A 25021-nucleotide genomic window follows, 5' to 3' on the forward strand; every position below is an offset into this window, starting at 1 on the left:
AGACAACGCGCCCTAAGAAAAGAGAAGCTGACTGAAAAGCAGCTTCGCTTCCAGGCACGGGCAACCATCTCAACTTCTTCCTTAGCCGACTCCTGGACAATGGGCTCTGGTCCAGCTTGCTCTTTCTTTCACCCCCGGGATGGTTTCTTAGCCCTGCGCAGACCTTGCGCCCAGCCCTTTTGAAAGAGGGCGGCTGCGGCCTGTGACTGGTTGCTGAACAACACCTGTGGGTATAAGGGCCGCCCCCAGCTCTTGCACTGCTCCTGTTGGAGTATGAAGTTCCCTTAAGAGAAGGCAAAAAGTGAAGAAAAAGGTCTAGGGTGAAGTAGTGCAAAGAGCTGCCAGCAGCCAGGCTGCAAAGTAGAAGAGGAGTAAGTGAGAAATTTGTCTCCGCCTACGGCCACACCACCCTGAACACGCCCGATCTCGTCTGATCTCGGAAGCTAAGCAGGGTCGGGCCTGGTTAGTACTTGGATGGGAGACCGCCTGGGAATACCAGGTGCTGTAGGCTTTTGCTTTTCCTCACTTCCACCAGCAGGGGTCACTCTCCTCTATGCCATTTTTACATTCACTTTTTACACTGCACACTTGCTTCTTTTACATTCGCTTTCTCTCTTGCACTCTTTAGGCCTTGCAAAATCCTAGTATTCTCAGTCTTACCGCTATCACTCTTAGCAGCCGCAGCGGGCGTGGTGGCCACCAGCGTTGTGGCTTTTTACTTTTAATAATAGCAGGCTTCATTTCCATAGTATCTGGGCCTCCCGCCGGGCTGGAAGCCATAGCTAGTAACCTGCAGACCAATTTACAGGGCAACACAGGCTGAACATCTTTGCAGACAACGCGCCCTAAGAAAAGAGAAGCTGACTGAAAAGCAGCTTCGCTTCCAGGCACGGGCAACCATCTCAACTTCTTCCTTAGCCGACTACTGGACAATGGGCTCTGGTCCAGCTTGCTCTTTCTTTCACCCCCGGGATGGTTTCTTAGCCCTGCGCAGACCTTGCGCCCAGCCCTTTTGAAAGAGGGCGGCTGCGGCCTGTGACTGGTTGCTGAACAACACCTGTGGGTATAAGGGCCGCCCCCCAGCTCTTGCACTGCTCCTGTTGGAGTATGAAGTTCCCTTAAGAGAAGGCAAAAAGTGAAGAAGAAGGTCTAGCGTGAAGTAGTGCAAAGAGCTGCCAGCAGCCAGGCTGCAAAGTAGAAGAGGAGTAAGTGAGAAGCCTGTCTCTGCCTACGGCCACACCACCCTGAACACGCCCGATCTCGTCTGATCTCGGAAGCTAAGCAGGGTCGGGCCTGGTTAGTACTTGGATGGGAGACCGCCTGGGAATTCCAGGTGCTGTAGGCTTTTGCTTTTCCTCACTTCCACCAGCAGGGGTCACTCTCCTCTATGCCATTTTTACATTCACTTTTTACACTGCACACTTGCTTCTTTTACATTCGCTTTCTCTCTTGCACTCTTTAGGCCTTGCAAAATCCTAGTATTCTCAGTCTTACCGCTATCACTCTTAGCAGCCGCAGCGGGCGTGGTGGCCACCAGCGTTGTGGCTTTTTACTTTTAATAATAGCAGGCTTCATTTCCATAGTATCTGGGCCTCCCGCCGGGCTGGAAGCCATAGCTAGTAACCTGCAGACCAATTTACAGGGCAACACAGGCTGAACATCTTTGCAGACAACGTGCCCTAAGAAAAGAGAAGCTGACTGAAAAGCAGCTTCGCTTCCAGGCACGGGCAACCATCTCAACTTCTTCCTTAGCCGACTCCTGGACAATGGGCTCTGGTCCAGCTTGATCTTTCTTTCACCCCCGGGATGGTTTCTTAGCCCTGCGCAGACCTTGCGCCCAGCCCTTTTGAAAGAGGGCGGCTGCGGCCTGTGACTGGTTGCTGAACAACACCTGTGGGTATAAGGGCCGCCCCCAGCTCTTGCACTGCTCCTGTTGGAGTATGAAGTTCCCTTAAGAGAAGGCAAAAAGTGAAGAAAAAGGTCTAGCGTGAAGTAGTGCAAAGGGCTGCCAGCAGCCAGGCTGCAAAGTAGAAGAGGAGTAAGTGAGAAGCCTGTCTCTGCCTACGGCCACACCACCCTGAACTCGTCTGATCTCGGAAGCTAAGCAGGGTCGGGCCTGGTTAGTACTTGGATGGGAGACCGCCTGGGAATACCAGGTGCTGTAGGCTTTTGCTTTTCCTCACTTCCACCAGCAGGGGTCACTCTCCTCTATGCCATTTTTACATTCACTTTTTACACTGCACACTTGCTTCTTTTACATTCGCTTTCTCTCTTGCACTCTTTAGGCCTTGCAAAATCCTAGTATTCTCAGTCTTACCGCTATCACTCTTAGCAGCCGCAGCGGGCGTGGTGGCCACCAGCGTTGTGGCTTTTTACTTTTAATAATAGCAGGCTTCATTTCCATAGTATCTGGGCCTCCCGCCGGGCTGGAAGCCATAGCTAGTAACCTGCAGACCAATTTACAGGGCAACACAGGCTGAACATCTTTGCAGACAACGCGCCCTAAGAAAAGAGAAGCTGACTGAAAAGCAGCTTCGCTTCCAGGCACGGGCAACCATCTCAACTTCTTCCTTAGCCGACTCCTGGACAATGGGCTCTGGTCCAGCTTGCTCTTTCTTTCACCCCCGGGATGGTTTCTTAGCCCTGCGCAGACCTTGCGCCCAGCCCTTTTGAAAGAGGGCGGCTGCGGCCTGTGACTGGTTGCTGAACAACACCTGTGGGTATAAGGGCCGCCCCCCAGCTCTTGCACTGCTCCTGTTGGAGTATGAAGTTCCCTTAAGAGAAGGCAAAAAGTGAAGAAAAAGGTCTAGCGTGAAGTAGTGCAAAGAGCTGCCAGCAGCCAGGCTGCAAAGTAGAAGAGGAGTAAGTGAGAAGTTTGTCTCCGCCTACGGCCACACCACCCTGAACACGCCCGATCTCGTCTGATCTCGGAAGCTAAGCAGGGTCGGGCCTGGTTAGTACTTGGATGGGAGACCGCCTGGGAATACCAGGTGCTGTAGGCTTTTGCTTTTCCTCACTTCCACCAGCAGGGGTCACTCTCCTCTATGCCATTTTTACATTCACTTTTTACACTGCACACTTGCTTCTTTTACATTCGCTTTCTCTCTTGCACTCTTTAGGCCTTGCAAAATCCTAGTATTCTCAGTCTTACCGCTATCACTCTTAGCAGCCGCAGCGGGCGTGGTGGCCACCAGCGTTGTGGCTTTTTTCTTTTAATAATAGCAGGCTTCATTTCCATAGTATCTGGGCCTCCCGCCGGGCTGGAAGCCATAGCTAGTAACCTGCAGACCAATTTACAGGGCAACACAGGCTGAACATCTTTGCAGACAACGCGCCCTAAGAAAAGAGAAGCTGACTGAAAAGCAGCTTCGCTTCCAGGCACGGGCAACCATCTCAACTTCTTCCTTAGCCGACTACTGGACAATGGGCTCTGGTCCAGCTTGCTCTTTCTTTCACCCCCGGGATGGTTTCTTAGCCCTGCGCAGACCTTGCGCCCAGCCCTTTTGAAAGAGGGCGGCTGCGGCCTGTGACTGGTTGCTGAACAACACCTGTGGGTATAAGGGCCGCCCCCAGCTCTTGCACTGCTCCTGTTGGAGTATGAAGTTCCCTTAAGAGAAGGCAAAAAGTGAAGAAAAAGGTCTAGCGTGAAGTAGTGCAAAGGGCTGCCAGCAGCCAGGCTGCAAAGTAGAAGAGGAGTAAGTGAGAAGCCTGTCTCTGCCTACGGCCACACCACCCTGAACACGCCCGATCTCGTCTGATCTCGGAAGCTAAGCAGGGTCGGGCCTGGTTAGTACTTGCATGGGAGACCGCCTGGGAATACCAGGTGCTGTAGGCTTTTGCTTTTCCTCACTTCCACCAGCAGGGGTCACTCTCCTCTATGCCATTTTTACATTCACTTTTTACACTGCACACTTGCTTCTTTTACATTCGCTTTCTCTCTTGCACTCTTTAGGCCTTGCAAAATCCTAGTATTCTCAGTCTTACCGCTATCACTCTTAGCAGCCGCAGCGGGCGTGGTGGCCACCAGCGTTGTGGCTTTTTACTTTTAATAATAGCAGGCTTCATTTCCATAGTATCTGGGCCTCCCGCCGGGCTGGAAGCCATAGCTAGTAACCTGCAGACCAATTTACAGGGCAACACAGGCTGAACATCTTTGCAGACAACGCGCCCTAAGAAAAGAGAAGCTGACTGAAAAGCAGCTTCGCTTCCAGGCACGGGCAACCATCTCAACTTCTTCCTTAGCCGACTACTGGACAATGGGCTCTGGTCCAGCTTGCTCTTTCTTTCACCCCCGGGATGGTTTCTTAGCCCTGCGCAGACCTTGCGCCCAGCCCTTTTGAAAGAGGGCGGCTGCGGCCTGTGACTGGTTGCTGAACAACACCTGTGGGTATAAGGGCCGCCCCCCAGCTCTTGCACTGCTCCTGTTGGAGTATGAAGTTCCCTTAAGAGAAGGCAAAAAGTGAAGAAGAAGGTCTAGCGTGAAGTAGTGCAAAGAGCTGCCAGCAGCCAGGCTGCAAAGTAGAAGAGGAGTAAGTGAGAAGCCTGTCTCTGCCTACGGCCACACCACCCTGAACACGCCCGATCTCGTCTGATCTCGGAAGCTAAGCAGGGTCGGGCCTGGTTAGTACTTGGATGGGAGACCGCCTGGGAATACCAGGTGCTGTAGGCTTTTGCTTTTCCTCACTTCCACCAGCAGGGGTCACTCTCCTCTATGCCATTTTTACATTCACTTTTTACACTGCACACTTGCTTCTTTTACATTCGCTTTCTCTCTTGCACTCTTTAGGCCTTGCAAAATCCTAGTATTCTCAGTCTTACCGCTATCACTCTTAGCAGCCGCAGCGGGCGTGGTGGCCACCAGCGTTGTGGCTTTTTACTTTTAATAATAGCAGGCTTCATTTCCATAGTATCTGGGCCTCCCGCCGGGCTGGAAGCCATAGCTAGTAACCTGCAGACCAATTTACAGGGCAACACAGGCTGAACATCTTTGCAGACAACGTGCCCTAAGAAAAGAGAAGCTGACTGAAAAGCAGCTTCGCTTCCAGGCACGGGCAACCATCTCAACTTCTTCCTTAGCCGACTCCTGGACAATGGGCTCTGGTCCAGCTTGCTCTTTCTTTCACCCCCGGGATGGTTTCTTAGCCCTGCGCAGACCTTGCGCCCAGCCCTTTTGAAAGAGGGCGGCTGCGGCCTGTGACTGGTTGCTGAACAACACCTGTGGGTATAAGGGCCGCCCCCAGCTCTTGCACTGCTCCTGTTGGAGTATGAAGTTCCCTTAAGAGAAGGCAAAAAGTGAAGAAAAAGGTCTAGCGTGAAGTAGTGCAAAGGGCTGCCAGCAGCCAGGCTGCAAAGTAGAAGAGGAGTAAGTGAGAAGCCTGTCTCTGCCTACGGCCACACCACCCTGAACACGCCCGATCTCGTCTGATCTCGGAAGCTAAGCAGGGTTGTGCCTGGTTAGTACTTGGATGGGAGACCGCCTGGGAATACCAGGTGCTGTAGGCTTTTGCTTTTCCTCACTTCCACCAGCAGGGGTCACTCTCCTCTATGCCATTTTTACATTCACTTTTTACACTGCACACTTGCTTCTTTTACATTCGCTTTCTCTCTTGCACTCTTTAGGCCTTGCAAAATCCTAGTATTCTCAGTCTTACCGCTATCACTCTTAGCAGCCGCAGCGGGCATGGTGGCCACCAGCGTTGTGGCTTTTTACTTTTAATAATAGCAGGCTTCATTTCCATAGTATCTGGGCCTCCCGCCGGGCTGGAAGCCATAGCTAGTAACCTGCAGACCAATTTACAGGGCAACACAGGCTGAACATCTTTGCAGACAACGTGCCCTAAGAAAAGAGAAGCTGACTGAAAAGCAGCTTCGCTTCCAGGCACGGGCAACCATCTCAACTTCTTCCTTAGCCGACTCCTGGACAATGGGCTCTGGTCCAGCTTGCTCTTTCTTTCACCCCCGGGATGGTTTCTTAGCCCTGCGCAGACCTTGCGCCCAGCCCTTTTGAAAGAGGGCGGCTGCGGCCTGTGACTGGTTGCTGAACAACACCTGTGGGTATAAGGGCCGCCCCCAGCTCTTGCACTGCTCCTGTTGGAGTATGAAGTTCCCTTAAGAGAAGGCAAAAAGTGAAGAAAAAGGTCTAGCGTGAAGTAGTGCAAAGAGCTGCCAGCAGCCAGGCTGCAAAGTAGAAGAGGAGTAAGTGAGAAATTTGTCTCCGCCTATGGCCACACCACCCTGAACACGCCCGATCTCGTCTGATCTCGGAAGCTAAGCAGGGTCGGGCCTGGTTAGTACTTGGAAGGGAGACTGCCTGGGAATACCAGGTGCTGTAGGCTTTTGCTTTTCCTCACTTCCACCAGCAGGGGTCACTCTCCTCTATGCCATTTTTACATTCACTTTTTACACTGCACACTTGCTTCTTTTACATTCGCTTTCTCTCTTGCACTCTTTAGGCCTTGCAAAATCCTAGTATTCTCAGTCTTACCGCTATCACTCTTAGCAGCCGCAGCGGGCGTGGTGGCCACCAGCGTTGTGGCTTTTTACTTTTAATAATAGCAGGCTTCATTTCCATAGTATCTGGGCCTCCCGCCGGGCTGGAAGCCATAGCTAGTAACCTGCAGACCAATTTACAGGGCAACACAGGCTGAACATCTTTGCAGACAACGCGCCCTAAGAAAAGAGAAGCTGACTGAAAAGCAGCTTCGCTTCCAGGCACGGGCAACCATCTCAACTTCTTCCTTAGCCGACTACTGGACAATGGGCTCTGGTCCAGCTTGCTCTTTCTTTCACCCCCGGGATGGTTTCTTAGCCCTGCGCAGACCTTGCGCCCAGCCCTTTTGAAAGAGGGCGGCTGCGGCCTGTGACTGGTTGCTGAACAACACCTGTGGGTATAAGGGTCGCCCCCCAGCTCTTGCACTGCTCCTGTTGGAGTATGAAGTTCCCTTAAGAGAAGGCAAAAAGTGAAGAAGAAGGTCTAGCGTGAAGTAGTGCAAAGAGCTGCCAGCAGCCAGGCTGCAAAGTAGAAGAGGAGTAAGTGAGAAGCCTGTCTCTGCCTACGGCCACACCACCCTGAACACGCCCGATCTCGTCTGATCTCGGAAGCTAAGCAGGGTCGGGCCTGGTTAGTACTTGGATGGGAGACCGCCTGGGAATACCAGGTGCTGTAGGCTTTTGCTTTTCCTCACTTCCACCAGCAGGGGTCACTCTCCTCTATGCCATTTTTACATTCACTTTTTACACTGCACACTTGCTTCTTTTACATTCGCTTTCTCTCTTGCACTCTTTAGGCCTTGCAAAATCCTAGTATTCTCAGTCTTACCGCTATCACTCTTAGCAGCCGCAGCGGGCGTGGTGGCCACCAGCGTTGTGGCTTTTTACTTTTAATAATAGCAGGCTTCATTTCCATAGTATCTGGGCCTCCCGCCGGGCTGGAAGCCATAGCTAGTAACCTGCAGACCAATTTACAGGGCAACACAGGCTGAACATCTTTGCAGACAACGTGCCCTAAGAAAAGAGAAGCTGACTGAAAAGCAGCTTCGCTTCCAGGCACGGGCAACCATCTCAACTTCTTCCTTAGCCGACTCCTGGACAATGGGCTCTGGTCCAGCTTGCTCTTTCTTTCACCCCCGGGATGGTTTCTTAGCCCTGCGCAGACCTTGCGCCCAGCCCTTTTGAAAGAGGGCGGCTGCGGCCTGTGACTGGTTGCTGAACAACACCTGTGGGTATAAGGGCCGCCCCCAGCTCTTGCACTGCTCCTGTTGGAGTATGAAGTTCCCTTAAGAGAAGGCAAAAAGTGAAGAAAAAGGTCTAGCGTGAAGTAGTGCAAAGGGCTGCCAGCAGCCAGGCTGCAAAGTAGAAGAGGAGTAAGTGAGAAGCCTGTCTCTGCCTACGGCCACACCACCCTGAACACGACCTTTCTCGTCTGATCTCGGAAGCTAAGCAGGGTCGGGCCTGGTTAGTACTTGGATGGGAGACCGCCTGGGAATACCAGGTGCTGTAGGCTTTTGCTTTTCCTCACTTCCACCAGCAGGGGTCACTCTCCTCTATGCCATTTTTACATTCACTTTTTACACTGCACACTTGCTTCTTTTACATTCGCTTTCTCTCTTGCACTCTTTAGGCCTTGCAAAATCCTAGTATTCTCAGTCTTACCGCTATCACTCTTAGCAGCCGCAGCGGGCGTGTTGGCCACCAGCGTTGTGGCTTTTTACTTTTAATAATAGCAGGCTTCATTTCCATAGTATCTGGGCCTCCCGCCGGGCTGGAAGCCATAGCTAGTAACCTGCAGACCAATTTACAGGGCAACACAGGCTGAACATCTTTGCAGACAACGCGCCCTAAGAAAAGAGAAGCTGACTGAAAAGCAGCTTCGCTTCCAGGCACGGGCAACCATCTCAACTTCTTCCTTAGCCGACTCCTGGACAATGGGCTCTGGTCCAGCTTGCTCTTTCTTTCACCCCCGGGATGGTTTCTTAGCCCTGCGCAGACCTTGCGCCCAGCCCTTTTGAAAGAGGGCGGCTGCGGCCTGTGACTGGTTGCTGAACAACACCTGTGGGTATAAGGGCCGCCCCCAGCTCTTGCACTGCTCCTGTTGGAGTATGAAGTTCCCTTAAGAGAAGGCAAAAAGTGAAGAAAAAGGTCTAGCGTGAAGTAGTGCAGAGAGCTGCCAGCAGCCAGGCTGCAAAGTAGAAGAGGAGTAAGTGAGAAGACTGTCTCTGCCTACAGCCACACCACCCTGAACACGCCCGATCTCGTCTGATCTCGGAAGCTAAGCAGGGTCGGGCCTGGTTAGTACTTGGATGGGAGACCGCCTGGGAATACCAGGTGCTGTAGGCTTTTGCTTTTCCTCACTTCCACCAGCAGGGGTCACTCTCCTCTATGCCATTTTTACATTCACTTTTTACACTGCACACTGGCTTCTTTTACATTCGCTTTCTCTCTTGCACTCTTTAGGCCTTGCAAAATCCTAGTATTCTCAGTCTTACCGCTATCACTCTTAGCAGCCGCAGCGGGCGTGGTGGCCACCAGCGTTGTGGCTTTTTACTTTTAATAATAGCAGGCTTCATTTCCATAGTATCTGGGCCTCCCGCCGGGCTGGAAGCCATAGCTAGTAACCTGCAGACCAATTTACAGGGCAACACAGGCTGAACATCTTTGCAGACAACGTGCCCTAAGAAAAGAGAAGCTGACTGAAAAGCAGCTTCGCTTCCAGGCACGGGCAACCATCTCAACTTCTTCCTTAGCCGACTCCTGGACAATGGGCTCTGGTCCAGCTTGCTCTTTCTTTCACCCCCGGGATGGTTTCTTAGCCCTGCGCAGACCTTGCGCCCAGCCCTTTTGAAAGAGGGCGGCTGCGGCCTGTGACTGGTTGCTGAACAACACCTGTGGGTATAAGGGCCGCCCCCAGCTCTTGCACTGCTCCTGTTGGAGTATGAAGTTCCCTTAAGAGAAGGCAAAAAGTGAAGAAAAAGGTCTAGCGTGAAGTAGTGCAAAGAGCTGCCAGCAGCCAGGCTGCAAAGTAGAAGAGGAGTAAGTGAGAAATTTGTCTCCGCCTACGGCCACACCACCCTGAACACGCCCGATCTCGTCTGATCTCGGAAGCTAAACAGGGTCGGGCCTGGTTAGTACTTGGATGGGAGACCGCCTGGGAATACCAGGTGCTGTAGGCTTTTGCTTTTCCTCACTTCCACCAGCAGGGGTCACTCTCCTCTATGCCATTTTTACATTCACTTTTTACACTGCACACTTGCTTCTTTTACATTCGCTTTCTCTCTTGCACTCTTTAGGCCTTGCAAAATCCTAGTATTCTCAGTCTTACCGCTATCACTCTTAGCAGCCGCAGCGGGCGTGGTGGCCACCAGCGTTGTGGCTTTTTACTTTTAATAATAGCAGGCTTCATTTCCATAGTATCTGGGCCTCCAGCCGGGCTGGAAGCCATAGCTAGTAACCTGCAGACCAATTTACAGGGCAACACAGGCTGAACATCTTTGCAGACAACGTGCCCTAAGAAAAGAGAAGCTGACTGAAAAGCAGCTTCGCTTCCAGGCACGGGCAACCATCTCAACTTCTTCCTTAGCCGACTCCTGGACAATGGGCTCTGGTCCAGCTTGCTCTTTCTTTCACCCCCGGGATGGTTTCTTAGCCCTGCGCAGACCTTGCGCCCAGCCCTTTTGAAAGAGGGCGGCTGCGGCCTGTGACTGGTTGCTGAACAACACCTGTGGGTATAAGGGCCGCCCCCAGCTCTTGCACTGCTCCTGTTGGAGTATGAAGTTCCCTTAAGAGAAGGCAAAAAGTGAAGAAAAAGGTCTAGCGTGAAGTAGTGCAAAGAGCTGCCAGCAGCCAGGCTGCAAAGTAGAAGAGGAGTAAGTGAGAAGCCTGTCTCTGCCTACGGCCACACCACCCTGAACACGCCCGATCTCGTCTGATCTCGGAAGCTAAGCAGGGTCGGGCCTGGTTAGTACTTGGATGGGAGACCGCCTGGGAATACCAGGTGCTGTAGGCTTTTGCTTTTCCTCACTTCCACCAGCAGGGGTCACTCTCCTCTATGCCATTTTTACATTCACTTTTTACACTGCACACTTGCTTCTTTTACATTCGCTTTCTCTCTTGCACTCTTTAGGCCTTGCAAAATCCTAGTATTCTCAGTCTTACCGCTATCACTCTTAGCAGCCGCAGCGGGCGTGGTGGCCACCAGCGTTGTGGCTTTTTACTTTTAATAATAGCAGGCTTCATTTCCATAGTATCTGGGCCTCCCGCCGGGCTGGAAGCCATAGCTAGTAACCTGCAGACCAATTTACAGGGCAACACAGGCTGAACATCTTTGCAGACAACGCGCCCTAAGAAAAGAGAAGCTGACTGAAAAGCAGCTTCGCTTCCAGGCACGGGCAACCATCTCAACTTCTTCCTTAGCCGACTCCTGGACAATGGGCTCTGGTCCAGCTTGCTCTTTCTTTCACCCCCGGGATGGTTTCTTAGCCCTGCGCAGACCTTGCGCCCAGCCCTTTTGAAAGAGGGCGGCTGCGGCCTGTGACTGGTTGCTGAACAACACCTGTGGGTATAAGGGCCGCCCCCAGCTCTTGCACTGCTCCTGTTGGAGTATGAAGTTCCCTTAAGAGAAGGCAAAAAGTGAAGAAAAAGGTCTAGCGTGAAGTAGTGCAAAGGGCTGCCAGCAGCCAGGCTGCAAAGTAGAAGAGGAGTAAGTGAGAAGCCTGTCTCTGCCTACAGCCACACCACCCTGAACACGCCCGATCTCGTCTGATCTCGGAAGCTAAGCAGGGTCGGGCCTGGTTAGTACTTGGATGGGAGACCGCCTGGGAATACCAGGTGCTGTAGGCTTTTGCTTTTCCTCACTTCCACCAGCAGGGGTCACTCTCCTCTATGCCATTTTTACATTCACTTTTTACACTGCACACTTGCTTCTTTTACATTCGCTTTCTCTCTTGCACTCTTTAGGCCTTGCAAAATCCTAGTATTCTCAGTCTTACCGCTATCACTCTTAGCAGCCGCAGCGGGCGTGGTGGCCACCAGCGTTGTGGCTTTTTACTTTTAATAATAGCAGGCTTCATTTCCATAGTATCTGGGCCTCCCGCCGGGCTGGAAGCCATAGCTAGTAACCTGCAGACCAATTTACAGGGCAACACAGGCTGAACATCTTTGCAGACAACGCGCCCTAAGAAAAGAGAAGCTGACTGAAAAGCAGCTTCGCTTCCAGGCACGGGCAACCATCTCAACTTCTTCCTTAGCCGACTCCTGGACAATGGGCTCTGGTCCAGCTTGCTCTTTCTTTCACCCCCGGGATGGTTTCTTAGCCCTGCGCAGACCTTGCGCCCAGCCCTTTTGAAAGAGGGCGGCTGCGGCCTGTGACTGGTTGCTGAACAACACCTGTGGGTATAAGGGCCGCCCCCAGCTCTTGCACTGCTCCTGTTGGAGTATGAAGTTCCCTTAAGAGAAGGCAAAAAGTGAAGAAAAAGGTCTAGCGTGAAGTAGTGCAGAGAGCTGCCAGCAGCCAGGCTGCAAAGTAGAAGAGGAGTAAGTGAGAAGACTGTCTCTGCCTACAGCCACACCACCCTGAACACGCCCGATCTCGTCTGATCTCGGAAGCTAAGCAGGGTCGGGCCTGGTTAGTACTTGGATGGGAGACCGCCTGGGAATACCAGGTGCTGTAGGCTTTTGCTTTTCCTCACTTCCACCAGCAGGGGTCACTCTCCTCTATGCCATTTTTACATTCACTTTTTACACTGCACACTTGCTTCTTTTACATTCGCTTTCTCTCTTGCACTCTTTAGGCCTTGCAAAATCCTAGTATTCTCAGTCTTACCGCTATCACTCTTAGCAGCCGCAGCGGGCGTGGTGGCCACCAGCGTTGTGGCTTTTTACTTTTAATAATAGCAGGCTTCATTTCCATAGTATCTGGGCCTCCCGCCGGGCTGGAAGCCATAGCTAGTAACCTGCAGACCAATTTACAGGGCAACACAGGCTGAACATCTTTGCAGACAACGTGCCCTAAGAAAAGAGAAGCTGACTGAAAAGCAGCTTCGCTTCCAGGCACGGGCAACCATCTCAACTTCTTCCTTAGCCGACTCCTGGACAATGGGCTCTGGTCCAGCTTGCTCTTTCTTTCACCCCCGGGATGGTTTCTTAGCCCTGCGCAGACCTTGCGCCCAGCCCTTTTGAAAGAGGGCGGCTGCGGCCTGTGACTGGTTGCTGAACAACACCTGTGGGTATAAGGGCCGCCCCCAGCTCTTGCACTGCTCCTGTTGGAGTATGAAGTTCCCTTAAGAGAAGGCAAAAAGTGAAGAAAAAGGTCTAGCGTGAAGTAGTGCAAAGGGCTGCCAGCAGCCAGGCTGCAAAGTAGAAGAGGAGTAAGTGAGAAGCCTGTCTCTGCCTACGGCCACACCACCCTGAACACGCCTGATCTCGTCTTATCTCGGAAGCTAAGCAGGGTCGGGCCTGGTTAGTACTTGGATGGGAGACCGCCTGGGAATACCAGGTGCTGTAGGCTTTTGCTTTTCCTCACTTCCACCAGCAGGGGTCACTCTCCTCTATGCCATTTTTACATTCACTTTTTACACTGCACACTTGCTTCTTTTACATTCGCTTTCTCTCTTGCACTCTTTAGGCCTTGCAAAATCCTAGTATTCTCAGTCTTACCGCTATCACTCTTAGCAGCCGCAGCGGGCGTGGTGGCCACCAGCGTTGTGGCTTTTTACTTTTAATAATAGCAGGCTTCATTTCCATAGTATCTGGGCCTCCCGCCGGGCTGGAAGCCATAGCTAGTAACCTGCAGACCAATTTACAGGGCAACACAGGCTGAACATCTTTGCAGACAACGCGCCCTAAGAAAAGAGAAGCTGACTGAAAAGCAGCTTTGCTTCCAGGCACGGGCAACCATCTCAACTTCTTCCTTAGCCGACTACTGGACAATGGGCTCTGGTCCAGCTTGCTCTTTCTTTCACCCCCGGGATGGTTTCTTAGCCCTGCGCAGACCTTGCGCCCAGCCCTTTTGAAAGAGGGCGGCTGCGGCCTGTGACTGGTTGCTGAACAACACCTGTGGGTATAAGGGCCGCCCCCCAGCTCTTGCACTGCTCCTGTTGGAGTATGAAGTTCCCTTAAGAGAAGGCAAAAAGTGAAGAAGAAGGTCTAGCGTGAAGTAGTGCAAAGAGCTGCCAGCAGCCAGGCTGCAAAGTAGAAGAGGAGTAAGTGAGAAGCCTGTCTCTGCCTACGGCCACACCACCCTGAACACGCCCGATCTCGTCTGATCTCGGAAGCTAAGCAGCGTCGGGCCTGGTTAGTACTTGGATGGGAGACCGCCTGGGAATACCAGGTGCTGTAGGCTTTTGCTTTTCCTCACTTCCACCAGCAGGGGTCACTCTCCTCTATGCCATTTTTACATTCACTTTTTACACTGCACACTTGCTTCTTTTACATTCGCTTTCTCTCTTGCACTCTTTAGGCCTTGCAAAATCCTAGTATTCTCAGTCTTACCGCTATCACTCTTAGCAGCCGCAGCGGGCGTGGTGGCCACCAGCGTTGTGGCTTTTTACTTTTAATAATAGCAGGCTTCATTTCCATAGTATCTGGGCCTCCCGCCGGGCTGGAAGCCATAGCTAGTAACCTGCAGACCAATTTACAGGGCAACACAGGCTGAACATCTTTGCAGACAACGTGCCCTAAGAAAAGAGAAGCTGACTGAAAAGCAGCTTCGCTTCCAGGCACGGGCAACCATCTCAACTTCTTCCTTAGCCGACTCCTGGACAATGGGCTCTGGTCCAGCTTGCTCTTTCTTTCACCCCCGGGATGGTTTCTTAGCCCTGCGCAGACCTTGCGCCCAGCCCTTTTGAAAGAGGGCGGCTGCGGCCTGTGACTGGTTGCTGAACAACACCTGTGGGTATAAGGGCCGCCCCCAGCTCTTGCACTGCTCCTGTTGGAGTATGAAGTTCCCTTAAGAGAAGGCAAAAAGTGAAGAAAAAGGTCTAGCGTGAAGTAGTGCAAAGAGCTGCCAGCAGCCAGGCTGCAAAGTAGAAGAGGAGTAAGTGAGAAATTTGTCTCCGCCTACGGCCACACCACCCTGAACACGCCCGATCTCGTCTGATCTCGGAAGCTAAACAGGGTCGGGCCTGGTTAGTACTTGGATGGGAGACCGCCTGGGAATACCAGGTGCTGTAGGCTTTTGCTTTTCCTCACTTCCACCAGCAGGGGTCACTCTCCTCTATGCCATTTTTACATTCACTTTTTACACTGCACACTTGCTTCTTTTACATTCGCTTTCTCTCTTGCACTCTTTAGGCCTTGCAAAATCCTAGTATTCTCAGTCTTACCGCTATCACTCTTAGCAGCCGCAGCGGGCGTGGTGGCCACCAGCGTTGTGGCTTTTTACTTTTAATAATAGCAGGCTTCATTTCCATAGTATCTGGGCCTCCCGCCGGGCTGGAAGCCATAGCTAGTAACCTGCAGACCAATTTACAGGGCAACACAGGCTGAACATCTTTGCAGACAACGTGCCCTAAGAAAAGAGAAGCTGACTGAAAAGCAGCTTCGCTTCCAGGCACGGGCAACCATCTCAACTTCTTCCTTAGCCGACTCCTGGACAATGGGCTCTGGTCCAGCTTGCTCTTTCTTTCACCCCCGGGATGGTTTCTTAGCCCTGCGCAGACCTTGCGCCCAGCCCTTTTGAAAGAGGGCGGCTGCGGCCTGTGACTGGTTGCTGAACAACACCTGTGGGTATAAGGGCCGCCCCCAGCTCTTGCACTGCTCCTGTTGGAGTATGAAGTTCCCTTAAGAGAAGGCAAAAAGTGAAGAAAAAGGTCTAGCGTGAAGTAGTGCAAAGAGCTGCCAGCAGCCAGGCTGCAAAGTAGAAGAGGAGTAAGTGAGAAATTTGTCTCCGCCTACGGCCACACCACCCTGAACACGCCCGATCTCGTCTGATCTCGGAAGCTAAGCAGGGTCGGGCCTGGTTAGTACTTGGATGGGAGACCGCCTGGGAATACCAGGTGCTGTAGGCTTTTGCTTTTCCTCACTTCCACCAGCAGGGGTCACTCTCCTCTATGCCATTTTTACATTCACTTTTTACACTGCACACTTGCTTCTTTTACATTCGCTTTCTCTCTTGCACTCTTTAGGCCTTGCAAAATCCTAGTATTCTCAGTCTTACCGCTATCACTCTTAGCAGCCGCAGCGGGCGTGGTGGCCACCAGCGTTGTGGCTTTTTACTTTTAATAATAGCAGGCTTCATTTCCATAGTATCTGGGCCTCCCGCCGGGCTGGAAGCCATAGCTAGTAACCTGCAGACCAATTTACAGGGCAACACAGGCTGAACATCTTTGCAGACAACGTGCCCTAAGAAAAGAGAAGCTGACTGAAAAGCAGCTTCGCTTCCAGGCACGGGCAACCATCTCAACTTCTTCCTTAGCCGACTCCTGGACAATGGGCTCTGGTCCAGCTTGCTCTTTCTTTCACCCCCGGGATGGTTTCTTAGCCCTGCGCAGACCTTGCGCCCAGCCCTTTTGAAAGAGGGCGGCTGCGGCCTGTGACTGGTTGCTGAACAACACCTGTGGGTATAAGGGCCGCCCCCAGCTCTTGCACTGCTCCTGTTGGAGTATGAAGTTCCCTTAAGAGAAGGCAAAAAGTGAAGAAAAAGGTCTAGCGTGAAGTAGTGCAAAGAGCTGCCAGCAGCCAGGCTGCAAAGTAGAAGAGGAGTAAGTGAGAAGCCTGTCTCCGCCTACGGCCACACCACCCTGAACATGCCCGATCTCGTCTGATCTCGGAAGCTAAGCAGGGTCGGGCCTGGTTAGTACTTGGATGGGAGACCGCCTGGGAATACCAGGTGCTGTAGGCTTTTGCTTTTCCTCACTTCCACCAGCAGGGGTCACTCTCCTCTATGCCATTTTTACATTCACTTTTTACACTGCACACTTGCTTCTTTTACATTCGCTTTCTCTCTTGCACTCTTTAGGCCTTGCAAAATCCTAGTATTCTCAGTCTTACCGCTATCACTCTTAGCAGCCGCAGCGGGCGTGGTGGCCACCAGCGTTGTGGCTTTTTACTTTTAATAATAGCAGGCTTCATTTCCATAGTATCTGGGCCTCCCGCCGGGCTGGAAGCCATAGCTAGTAACCTGCAGACCAATTTACAGGGCAACACAGGCTGAACATCTTTGCAGACAACGTGCCCTAAGAAAAGAGAAGCTGACTGAAAAGCAGCTTCGCTTCCAGGCACGGGCAACCATCTCAACTTCTTCCTTAGCCGACTCCTGGACAATGGGCTCTGGTCCAGCTTGCTCTTTCTTTCACCCCCGGGATGGTTTCTTAGCCCTGCGCAGACCTTGCGCCCAGCCCTTTTGAAAGAGGGCGGCTGCGGCCTGTGACTGGTTGCTGAACAACACCTGTGGGTATAAGGGCCGCCCCCAGCTCTTGCACTGCTCCTGTTGGAGTATGAAGTTCCCTTAAGAGAAGGCAAAAAGTGAAGAAAAAGGTCTAGCGTGAAGTAGTGCAAAGAGCTGCCAGCAGCCAGGCTGCAAAGTAGAAGAGGAGTAAGTGAGATGCCTGTCTCCGCCTACGGCCACACCACCCTGAACACGCCCGATCTCGTCTGATCTCGGAAGCTAAGCAGGGTCGGGCCTGGTTAGTACTTGGATGGGAGACCGCCTGGGAATACCAGGTGCTGTAGGCTTTTGCTTTTCCTCACTTCCACCAGCAGGGGTCACTCTCCTCTATGCCATTTTTACATTCACTTTTTACACTGCACACTTGCTTCTTTTACATTCGCTTTCTCTCTTGCACTCTTTAGGCCTTGCAAAATCCTAGTATTCTCAGTCTTACCGCTATCACTCTTAGCAGCCGCAGCGGGCGTGGTGGCCACCAGCGTTGTGGCTTTTTACTTTTAATAATAGCAGGCTTCATTTCCATAGTATCTGGGCCTCCCGCCGGGCTGGAAGCCATAGCTAGTAACCTGCAGACCAATTTACAGGGCAACACAGGCTGAACATCTTTGCAGACAAAGTGCCCTAAGAAAAGAGAAGCTGACTGAAAAGCAGCTTCGCTTCCAGGCACGGGCAACCATCTCAACTTCTTCCTCAGCCGACTCCTGGACAATGGGCTCTGGTCCAGCTTGCTCTTTCTTTCACCCCCGGGATGGTTTCTTAGCCCTGCGCAGACCTTGCGCCCAGCCCTTTTGAAAGAGGGCGGCTGCGGCCTGTGACTGGTTGCTGAACAACACCTGTGGGTATAAGGGCCGCCCCCAGCTCTTGCACTGCTCCTGTTGGAGTATGAAGTTCCCTTAAGAGAAGGTAAAAAGTGAAGAAAAAGGTCTATCGTGAAGTAGTGCAAAGGGCTGCCAGCAGCCAGGCTGCAAAGTAGAAGAGGAGTAAGTGAGAAGCCTGTCTCTGCCTACGGCCACACCACCCTGAACACGCCCGATCTCGTCTGATCTCGGAAGCTAAGCAGGGTCGGGCCTGGTTAGTACTTGGATGGGAGACCGCCTGGGAATACCAGGTGCTGTAGGCTTTTGCTTTTCCTCACTTCCACCAGCAGGGGTCACTCTCCTCTATGCCATTTTTACATTCACTTTTTACACTGCACACTTGCTTCTTTTACATTCGCTTTCTCTCTTGCACTCTTTAGGCCTTGCAAAATCCTAGTATTCTCAGTCTTACCGCTATCACTCTTAGCAGCCGCAGCGGGCGTGGTGGCCACCAGCGTTGTGGCTTTTTACTTTTAATAATAGCAGGCTTCATTTCCATAGTATCTGGGCCTCCCGCCGGGCTGGAAGCCATAGCTAGTAACCTGCAGACCAATTTACAGGGCAACACAGGCTGAACATCTTTGCAGACAACGCGCCCTAAGAAAAGAGAAGCTGACTGAAAAGCAGCTTCGCTTCCAGGCACGGGCAACCATCTCAACTTCTTCCTTAGCCGACTCCTGGACAATGGGCTCTGGTCCAGCTTGCTCTTTCTTTCACCCCCGGGATGGTTTCTTAGCCCTGCGCAGACCTTGCGCCCAGCCCTTTTGAAAGAGGGCGGCTGCGGCCTGTGACTGGTTGCTGAACAACACCTGTGGGTATAAGGGCCGCCCCCAGCTCTTGCACTGCTCCTGTTGGAGTATGAAGTTCCCTTAAGAGAAGGCAAAAAGTGAAGAAAAAGGTCTAGCGTGAAGTAGTGCAAAGAGCTGCCAGCAGCCAGGCTGCAAAGTAGAAGAGGAGTAAGTGAGAAGTTTGTCTCCGCCTACGGCCACACCACCCTGAACACGCCCGATCTCGTCTGATCTCGGAAGCTAAGCAGGGTCGGGCCTGGTTAGTACTTGGATGGGAGACCGCCTGGGAATACCAGGTGCTGTAGGCTTTTGCTTTTCCTCACTTCCACCAGCAGGGGTCACTCTCCTCTATGCCATTTTTACATTCACTTTTTACACTGCACACTTGCTTCTTTTACATTCGCTTTCTCTCTTGCACTCTTTAGGCCTTGCAAAATCCTAGTATTCTCAGTCTTACCGCTATCACTCTTAGCAGCCGCAGCGGGCGTGGTGGCCACCGGCGTTGTGGCTTTTTTCTTTTAATAATAGCAGGCTTCATTTCCATAGTATCTGGGCCTCCCGCCGGGCTGGAAGCCATAGCTAGTAACCTGCAGACCAATTTACAGGGCAACACAGGCTGAACATCTTTGCAGACAACGCGCCCTAAGAAAAGAGAAGCTGACTGAAAAGCAGCTTCGCTTCCAGGCACGGGCAACCATCTCAACTTCTTCCTTAGCCGACTACTGGACAATGGGCTCTGGTCCAGCTTGCTCTTTCTTTCACCCCCGGGATGGTTTCTTAGCCCTGCGCAGACCTTGCGCCCAGCCCTTTTGAAAGAGGGCGGCTGCGGCCTGTGACTGGTTGCTGAACAACACCTGTGGGTATAAGGGCCGCCCCCAGCTCTTGCACTGCTCCTGTTGGAGTATGAAGTTCCCTTAAGAGAAGGCAAAAAGTGAAGAAAAAGGTCTAGCATGAAGTAGTGCAAAGGGCTGCTAGCAGCCAGGCTGCAAAGTAGAAGAGGAGTAAGTGAGAAGCCTGTCTCTGCCTACGGCCACACCACCCTGAACACGCCCGATCTCGTCTGATCTCGGAAGCTAAGCAGGGTCGGGCCTGGTTAGTACGTGCATGGGAGACCGCCTGGGAATACCAGGTGCTGTAGGCTTTTGCTTTTCCTCACTTCCACCAGCAGGGGTCACTCTCCTCTATGCCATTTTTACATTCACTTTTTACACTGCACACTTGCTTCTTTTACATTCGCTTTCTCTCTTGCACTCTTTAGGCCTTGCAAAATCCTAGTATTCTCAGTCTTACCGCTATCACTCTTAGCAGCCGCAGCGGGCGTGGTGGCCACCAGCGTTGTGGCTTTTTACTTTTAATAATAGCAGGCTTCATTTCCATAGTATCTGGGCCTCCCGCCGGGCTGGAAGCCATAGCTAGTAACCTGCAGACCAATTTACAGGGCAACACAGGCTGAACATCTTTGCAGACAACGTGCCCTAAGAAAAGAGAAGCTGACTGAAAAGCAGCTTCGCTTCCAGGCACGGGCAACCATCTCAACTTTTTCCTTAGCCGACTCCTGGACAATGGGCTCTGGTCCAGCTTGCTCTTTCTTTCACCCCCGGGATGGTTTCTTAGCCCTGCGCAGACCTTGCGCCCAGCCCTTTTGAAAGAGGGCGGCTGCGGCCTGTGACTGGTTGCTGAACAACACCTGTGGGTATAAGGGCCGCCCCCAGCTCTTGCACTGCTCCTGTTGGAGTATGAAGTTCCCTTAAGAGAAGGCAAAAAGTGAAGAAAAAGGTCTAGCGTGAAGTAGTGCAAAGGGCTGCCAGCAGCCAGGCTGCAAAGTAGAAGAGGAGTAAGTGAGAAGCCTGTCTCTGCCTACGGCCACACCACCCTGAACACGCCCGATCTCGTCTGATCTTGGAAGCTAAGCAGGGTCGGGCCTGGTTAGTACTTGGATGGGAGACCGCCTGGGAATACCAGGTGCTGTAGGCTTTTGCTTTTCCTCACTTCCACCAGCAGGGGTCACTCTCCTCTATGCCATTTTTACATTCACTTTTTACACTGCACACTTGCTTCTTTTACATTCGCTTTCTCTCTTGCACTCTTTAGGCCTTGCAAAATCCTAGTATTCTCAGTCTTACCGCTATCACTCTTAGCAGCCGCAGCGGGCGTGGTGGCCACCAGCGTTGTGGCTTTTTTCTTTTAATAATAGCAGGCTTCATTTCCATAGTATCTGGGCCTCCCGCCGGGCTGGAAGCCATAGCTAGTAACCTGCAGACCAATTTACAGGGCAACACAGGCTGAACATCTTTGCAGACAACGCGCCCTAAGAAAAGAGAAGCTGACTGAAAAGCAGCTTCGCTTCCAGGCACGGGCAACCATCTCAACTTCTTCCTTAGCCGACTACTGGACAATGGGCTCTGGTCCAGCTTGCTCTTTCTTTCACCCCCGGGATGGTTTCTTAGCCCTGCGCAGACCTTGCGCCCAGCCCTTTTGAAAGAGGGCGGCTGCGGCCTGTGACTGGTTGCTGAACAACACCTGTGGGTATAAGGGCCGCCCCCCAGCTCTTGCACTGCTCCTGTTGGAGTATGAAGTTCCCTTAAGAGAAGGCAAAAAGTGAAGAAGAAGGTCTAGCGTGAAGTAGTGCAAAGAGCTGCCAGCAGCCAGGCTGCAAAGTAGAAGAGGAGTAAGTGAGAAGCCTGTCTCTGCCTACGGCCACACCACCCTGAACACGCCCGATCTCGTCTGATCTCGGAAGCTAAGCAGGGTCGGGCCTGGTTAGTACTTGGATGGGAGACCGCCTGGGAATACCAGGTGCTGTAGGCTTTTGCTTTTCCTCACTTCCACCAGCAGGGGTCACTCTCCTCTATGCCATTTTTACATTCACTTTTTACACTGCACACTTGCTTCTTTTACATTCGCTTTCTCTCTTGCACTCTTTAGGCCTTGCAAAATCCTAGTATTCTCAGTCTTACCGCTATCACTCTTAGCAGCCGCAGCGGGCGTGGTGGCCACCAGCGTTGTGGCTTTTTACTTTTAATAATAGCAGGCTTCATTTCCATAGTATCTGGGCCTCCCGCCGGGCTGGAAGCCATAGCTAGTAACCTGCAGACCAATTTACAGGGCAACACAGGCTGAACATCTTTGCAGACAACGTGCCCTAAGAAAAGAGAAGCTGACTGAAAAGCAGCTTCGCTTCCAGGCACGGGCAACCATCTCAACTTCTTCCTTAGCCGACTCCTGGACAATGGGCTCTGGTCCAGCTTGCTCTTTCTTTCACCCCCGGGATGGTTTCTTAGCCCTGCGCAGACCTTGCGCCCAGCCCTTTTGAAAGAGGGCGGCTGCGGCCTGTGACTGGTTGCTGAACAACACCTGTGGGTATAAGGGCCGCCCCCAGCTCTTGCACTGCTCCTGTTGGAGTATGAAGTTCCCTTAAGAGAAGGCAAAAAGTGAAGAAAAAGGTCTAGCGTGAAGTAGTGCAAAGGGCTGCCAGCAGCCAGGCTGCAAAGTAGAAGAGGAGTAAGTGAGAAGCCTGTCTCTGCCTACGGCCACACCACCCTGAACACGCCTGATCTCGTCTGATCTCGGAAGCTAAGCAGGGTCGGGCCTGGTTAGTACTTGGATGGGAGACCGCCTGGGAATACCAGGTGCTGTAGGCTTTTGCTTTTCCTCACTTCCACCAGCAGGGGTCACTCTCCTCTATGCCATTTTTACATTCACTTTTTACACTGCACACTTGCTTCTTTTACATTCGCTTTCTCTCTTGCACTCTTTAGGCCTTGCAAAATCCTAGTATTCTCAGTCTTACCGCTATCACTCTTAGCAGCCGCAGCGGGCGTGGTGGCCACCAGCGTTGTGGCTTTTTACTTTTAATAATAGCAGGCTTCATTTCCATAGTATCTGGGCCTCCCGCCGGGCTGGAAGCCATAGCTAGTAACCTGCAGACCAATTTACAGGGCAACACAGGCTGAACATCTTTGCAGACAACGTGCCCTAAGAAAAGAGAAGCTGACTGAAAAGCAGCTTCGCTTCCAGGCACGGGCAACCATCTCAACTTCTTCCTTAGCCGACTCCTGGACAATGGGCTCTGGTCCAGCTTGCTCTTTCTTTCACCCCCGGGATGGTTTCTTAGCCCTGCGCAGACCTTGCGCCCAGCCCTTTTGAAAGAGGGCGGCTGCGGCCTGTGACTAGTTGCTGAACAACACCTGTGGGTATAAGGGCCGCCCCCCAGCTCTTGCACTGCTCCTGTTGGAGTATGAAGTTCCCTTAAGAGAAGGCAAAAAGTGAAGAAGAAGGTCTAGCGTGAAGTAGTGCAATGAGCTGCCAGCAGCCAGGCTGCAAAGTAGAAGAGGAGTAAGTGAGAAGCCTGTCTCTGCCTACAGCCACACCACCCTGAACACGCCCGATCTTGTCTGATCTCGGAAGCTAAGCAGGGTCGGGCCTGGTTAGTACTTGGATGGGAGACCGCCTGGGAATACCAGGTGCTGTAGGCTTTTGCTTTTCCTCACTTCCACCAGCAGGGGTCACTCTCCTCTATGCCATTTTTACATTCACTTTTTACACTGCACACTTGCTTCTTTTACATTCGCTTTCTCTCTTGCACTCTTTAGGCCTTGCAAAATCCTAGTATTCTCAGTCTTACCGCTATCACTCTTAGCAGCCGCAGCGGGCGTGGTGGTCACCAGCGTTGTGGCTTTTTACTTTTAATAATAGCAGGCTTCATTTCCATAGTATCTGGGCCTCCCGCCGGGCTGGAAGCCATAGCTAGTAACCTGCAGACCAATTTACAGGGCAACACAGGCTGAACATCTTTGCAGACAACGTGCCCTAAGAAAAGAGAAGCTGACTGAAAAGCAGCTTCGCTTCCAGGCACGGGCAACCATCTCAACTTTTTCCTTAGCCGACTCCTGGACAATGGGCTCTGGTCCAGCTTGCTCTTTCTTTCACCCCCGGGATGGTTTCTTAGCCCTGCGCAGACCTTGCGCCCAGCCCTTTTGAAAGAGGGCGGCTGCGGCCTGTGACTGGTTGCTGAACAACACCTGTGGGTATAAGGGCCGCCCCCAGCTCTTGCACTGCTCCTGTTGGAGTATGAAGTTCCCTTAAGAGAAGGCAAAAAGTGAAGAAAAAGGTCTAGCGTGAAGTAGTGCAAAGGGCTGCCAGCAGCCAGGCTGCAAAGTAGAAGAGGAGTAAGTGAGAAGCCTGTCTCTGCCTACGGCCACACCACCCTGAACACGCCCGATCTCATCTGATCTCGGAAGCTAAGCAGGGTCGGGCCTGGTTAGTACTTGGATGGGAGACCGCCTGGGAATACCAGGTGCTGTAGGCTTTTGCTTTTCCTCACTTCCACCAGCAGGGGTCACTCTCCTCTATGCCATTTTTACATTCACTTTTTACACTGCACACTTGCTTCTTTTACATTCGCTTTCTCTCTTGCACTCTTTAGGCCTTGCAAAATCCTAGTATTCTCAGTCTTACCGCTATCACTCTTAGCAGCCGCAGCGGGCGTGGTGGCCACCAGCGTTGTGGCTTTTTACTTTTAATAATAGCAGGCTTCATTTCCATAGTATCTGGGCCTCCCGCCGGGCTGGAAGCCATAGCTAGTAACCTGCAGACCAATTTACAGGGCAACACAGGCTGAACATCTTTGCAGACAACGCGCCCTAAGAAAAGAGAAGCTGACTGAAAAGCAGCTTCGCTTCCAGGCACGGGCAACCATCTCAACTTCTTCCTTAGCCGACTACTGGACAATGGGCTCTGGTCCAGCTTGCTCTTTCTTTCACCCCCGGGATGGTTTCTTAGCCCTGCGCAGACCTTGCGCCCAGCCCTTTTGAAAGAGGGCGGCTGCGGCCTGTGACTGGTTGCTGAACAACACCTGTGGGTATAAGGGCCGCCCCCCAGCTCTTGCACTGCTCCTGTTGGAGTATGAAGTTCCCTTAAGAGAAGGCAAAAAGTGAAGAAGAAGGTCTAGCGTGAAGTAGTGCAAAGAGCTGCCAGCAGCCAGGCTGCAAAGTAGAAGAGGAGTAAGTGAGAAGCCTGTCTCTGCCTACGGCCACACCACCCTGAACACGCCCGATCTCGTCTGATCTCGGAAGCTAAGCAGGGTCGGGCCTGGTTAGTACTTGGATGGGAGACCGCCTGGGAATACCAGGTGCTGTAGGCTTTTGCTTTTCCTCACTTCCACCAGCAGGGGTCACTCTCCTCTATGCCATTTTTACATTCACTTTTTACACTGCACACTTGCTTCTTTTACATTCGCTTTCTCTCTTGCACTCTTTAGGCCTTGCAAAATCCTAGTATTCTCAGTCTTACCGCTATCACTCTTAGCAGCCGCAGCGGGCGTGGTGGCCACCAGCGTTGTGGCTTTTTACTTTTAATAATAGCAGGCTTCATTTCCATAGTATCTGGGCCTCCCGCCGGGCTGGAAGCCATAGCTAGTAACCTGCAGACCAATTTACAGGGCAACACAGGCTGAACATCTTTGCAGACAACGTGCCCTAAGAAAAGAGAAGCTGACT

The 25021-nt window shown here is 52.2% G+C and overlaps 29 non-coding genes and 1 pseudogene across 29 annotated transcripts; all 30 read left to right on the plus strand.

Annotated features, from left to right (window-relative positions):
* The first annotated feature begins 392 nt into the window (after positions 1-392).
* LOC142191118 (5S ribosomal RNA) lies at positions 393-511 on the plus strand. The gene has a single exon (XR_012714730.1). It is a non-coding gene; the product is annotated as a 5S ribosomal RNA (ribosomal RNA).
* Positions 512-1226: 715 nt separating this feature from the next.
* LOC142189710 (5S ribosomal RNA) lies at positions 1227-1345 on the plus strand. The gene has a single exon (XR_012713668.1). It is a non-coding gene; the product is annotated as a 5S ribosomal RNA (ribosomal RNA).
* A 714-nt stretch (positions 1346-2059) lies between these two features.
* On the plus strand, positions 2060-2168 carry LOC142190512 (5S ribosomal RNA; annotated as a pseudogene).
* A 715-nt stretch (positions 2169-2883) lies between these two features.
* Positions 2884-3002, plus strand: LOC142191120 (5S ribosomal RNA). The gene has a single exon (XR_012714731.1). It is a non-coding gene; the product is annotated as a 5S ribosomal RNA (ribosomal RNA).
* Positions 3003-3716: 714 nt separating this feature from the next.
* LOC142189819 (5S ribosomal RNA) lies at positions 3717-3835 on the plus strand. Its single transcript, XR_012713771.1, has one exon. It is a non-coding gene; the product is annotated as a 5S ribosomal RNA (ribosomal RNA).
* A 715-nt stretch (positions 3836-4550) lies between these two features.
* LOC142191121 (5S ribosomal RNA) lies at positions 4551-4669 on the plus strand. Its single transcript, XR_012714732.1, has one exon. It is a non-coding gene; the product is annotated as a 5S ribosomal RNA (ribosomal RNA).
* A 714-nt stretch (positions 4670-5383) lies between these two features.
* LOC142190019 (5S ribosomal RNA) lies at positions 5384-5502 on the plus strand. Its single transcript, XR_012713958.1, has one exon. It is a non-coding gene; the product is annotated as a 5S ribosomal RNA (ribosomal RNA).
* Positions 5503-6216: 714 nt separating this feature from the next.
* On the plus strand, positions 6217-6335 carry LOC142190172 (5S ribosomal RNA). Its single transcript, XR_012714101.1, has one exon. It is a non-coding gene; the product is annotated as a 5S ribosomal RNA (ribosomal RNA).
* A 715-nt stretch (positions 6336-7050) lies between these two features.
* On the plus strand, positions 7051-7169 carry LOC142191122 (5S ribosomal RNA). Its single transcript, XR_012714733.1, has one exon. It is a non-coding gene; the product is annotated as a 5S ribosomal RNA (ribosomal RNA).
* Positions 7170-7883: 714 nt separating this feature from the next.
* On the plus strand, positions 7884-8002 carry LOC142190319 (5S ribosomal RNA). Its single transcript, XR_012714233.1, has one exon. It is a non-coding gene; the product is annotated as a 5S ribosomal RNA (ribosomal RNA).
* A 714-nt stretch (positions 8003-8716) lies between these two features.
* On the plus strand, positions 8717-8835 carry LOC142189714 (5S ribosomal RNA). The gene has a single exon (XR_012713672.1). It is a non-coding gene; the product is annotated as a 5S ribosomal RNA (ribosomal RNA).
* A 714-nt stretch (positions 8836-9549) lies between these two features.
* On the plus strand, positions 9550-9668 carry LOC142189742 (5S ribosomal RNA). The gene has a single exon (XR_012713699.1). It is a non-coding gene; the product is annotated as a 5S ribosomal RNA (ribosomal RNA).
* A 714-nt stretch (positions 9669-10382) lies between these two features.
* On the plus strand, positions 10383-10501 carry LOC142191123 (5S ribosomal RNA). Its single transcript, XR_012714734.1, has one exon. It is a non-coding gene; the product is annotated as a 5S ribosomal RNA (ribosomal RNA).
* Positions 10502-11215: 714 nt separating this feature from the next.
* On the plus strand, positions 11216-11334 carry LOC142189715 (5S ribosomal RNA). The gene has a single exon (XR_012713673.1). It is a non-coding gene; the product is annotated as a 5S ribosomal RNA (ribosomal RNA).
* Positions 11335-12048: 714 nt separating this feature from the next.
* Positions 12049-12167, plus strand: LOC142189716 (5S ribosomal RNA). The gene has a single exon (XR_012713674.1). It is a non-coding gene; the product is annotated as a 5S ribosomal RNA (ribosomal RNA).
* A 714-nt stretch (positions 12168-12881) lies between these two features.
* LOC142190210 (5S ribosomal RNA) lies at positions 12882-13000 on the plus strand. The gene has a single exon (XR_012714137.1). It is a non-coding gene; the product is annotated as a 5S ribosomal RNA (ribosomal RNA).
* A 715-nt stretch (positions 13001-13715) lies between these two features.
* On the plus strand, positions 13716-13834 carry LOC142190020 (5S ribosomal RNA). Its single transcript, XR_012713959.1, has one exon. It is a non-coding gene; the product is annotated as a 5S ribosomal RNA (ribosomal RNA).
* Positions 13835-14548: 714 nt separating this feature from the next.
* LOC142189743 (5S ribosomal RNA) lies at positions 14549-14667 on the plus strand. Its single transcript, XR_012713700.1, has one exon. It is a non-coding gene; the product is annotated as a 5S ribosomal RNA (ribosomal RNA).
* A 714-nt stretch (positions 14668-15381) lies between these two features.
* LOC142191124 (5S ribosomal RNA) lies at positions 15382-15500 on the plus strand. The gene has a single exon (XR_012714735.1). It is a non-coding gene; the product is annotated as a 5S ribosomal RNA (ribosomal RNA).
* Positions 15501-16214: 714 nt separating this feature from the next.
* Positions 16215-16333, plus strand: LOC142189758 (5S ribosomal RNA). Its single transcript, XR_012713714.1, has one exon. It is a non-coding gene; the product is annotated as a 5S ribosomal RNA (ribosomal RNA).
* Positions 16334-17047: 714 nt separating this feature from the next.
* Positions 17048-17166, plus strand: LOC142191125 (5S ribosomal RNA). The gene has a single exon (XR_012714736.1). It is a non-coding gene; the product is annotated as a 5S ribosomal RNA (ribosomal RNA).
* A 714-nt stretch (positions 17167-17880) lies between these two features.
* On the plus strand, positions 17881-17999 carry LOC142191127 (5S ribosomal RNA). The gene has a single exon (XR_012714738.1). It is a non-coding gene; the product is annotated as a 5S ribosomal RNA (ribosomal RNA).
* A 714-nt stretch (positions 18000-18713) lies between these two features.
* Positions 18714-18832, plus strand: LOC142191128 (5S ribosomal RNA). Its single transcript, XR_012714739.1, has one exon. It is a non-coding gene; the product is annotated as a 5S ribosomal RNA (ribosomal RNA).
* Positions 18833-19546: 714 nt separating this feature from the next.
* Positions 19547-19665, plus strand: LOC142190137 (5S ribosomal RNA). The gene has a single exon (XR_012714068.1). It is a non-coding gene; the product is annotated as a 5S ribosomal RNA (ribosomal RNA).
* A 714-nt stretch (positions 19666-20379) lies between these two features.
* On the plus strand, positions 20380-20498 carry LOC142189877 (5S ribosomal RNA). Its single transcript, XR_012713826.1, has one exon. It is a non-coding gene; the product is annotated as a 5S ribosomal RNA (ribosomal RNA).
* Positions 20499-21213: 715 nt separating this feature from the next.
* LOC142191129 (5S ribosomal RNA) lies at positions 21214-21332 on the plus strand. The gene has a single exon (XR_012714740.1). It is a non-coding gene; the product is annotated as a 5S ribosomal RNA (ribosomal RNA).
* A 714-nt stretch (positions 21333-22046) lies between these two features.
* LOC142189783 (5S ribosomal RNA) lies at positions 22047-22165 on the plus strand. The gene has a single exon (XR_012713738.1). It is a non-coding gene; the product is annotated as a 5S ribosomal RNA (ribosomal RNA).
* A 715-nt stretch (positions 22166-22880) lies between these two features.
* LOC142189971 (5S ribosomal RNA) lies at positions 22881-22999 on the plus strand. The gene has a single exon (XR_012713913.1). It is a non-coding gene; the product is annotated as a 5S ribosomal RNA (ribosomal RNA).
* A 714-nt stretch (positions 23000-23713) lies between these two features.
* Positions 23714-23832, plus strand: LOC142191322 (5S ribosomal RNA). Its single transcript, XR_012714926.1, has one exon. It is a non-coding gene; the product is annotated as a 5S ribosomal RNA (ribosomal RNA).
* Positions 23833-24547: 715 nt separating this feature from the next.
* On the plus strand, positions 24548-24666 carry LOC142191130 (5S ribosomal RNA). Its single transcript, XR_012714741.1, has one exon. It is a non-coding gene; the product is annotated as a 5S ribosomal RNA (ribosomal RNA).
* The last annotated feature ends 355 nt before the right edge of the window (positions 24667-25021 follow it).

The sequence above is a fragment of the Leptodactylus fuscus genome, chromosome 1 (assembly GCF_031893055.1).
Source record: "Leptodactylus fuscus isolate aLepFus1 chromosome 1, aLepFus1.hap2, whole genome shotgun sequence".
In the NCBI taxonomy this organism is placed as follows: Eukaryota; Metazoa; Chordata; class Amphibia; order Anura; family Leptodactylidae; genus Leptodactylus; species Leptodactylus fuscus.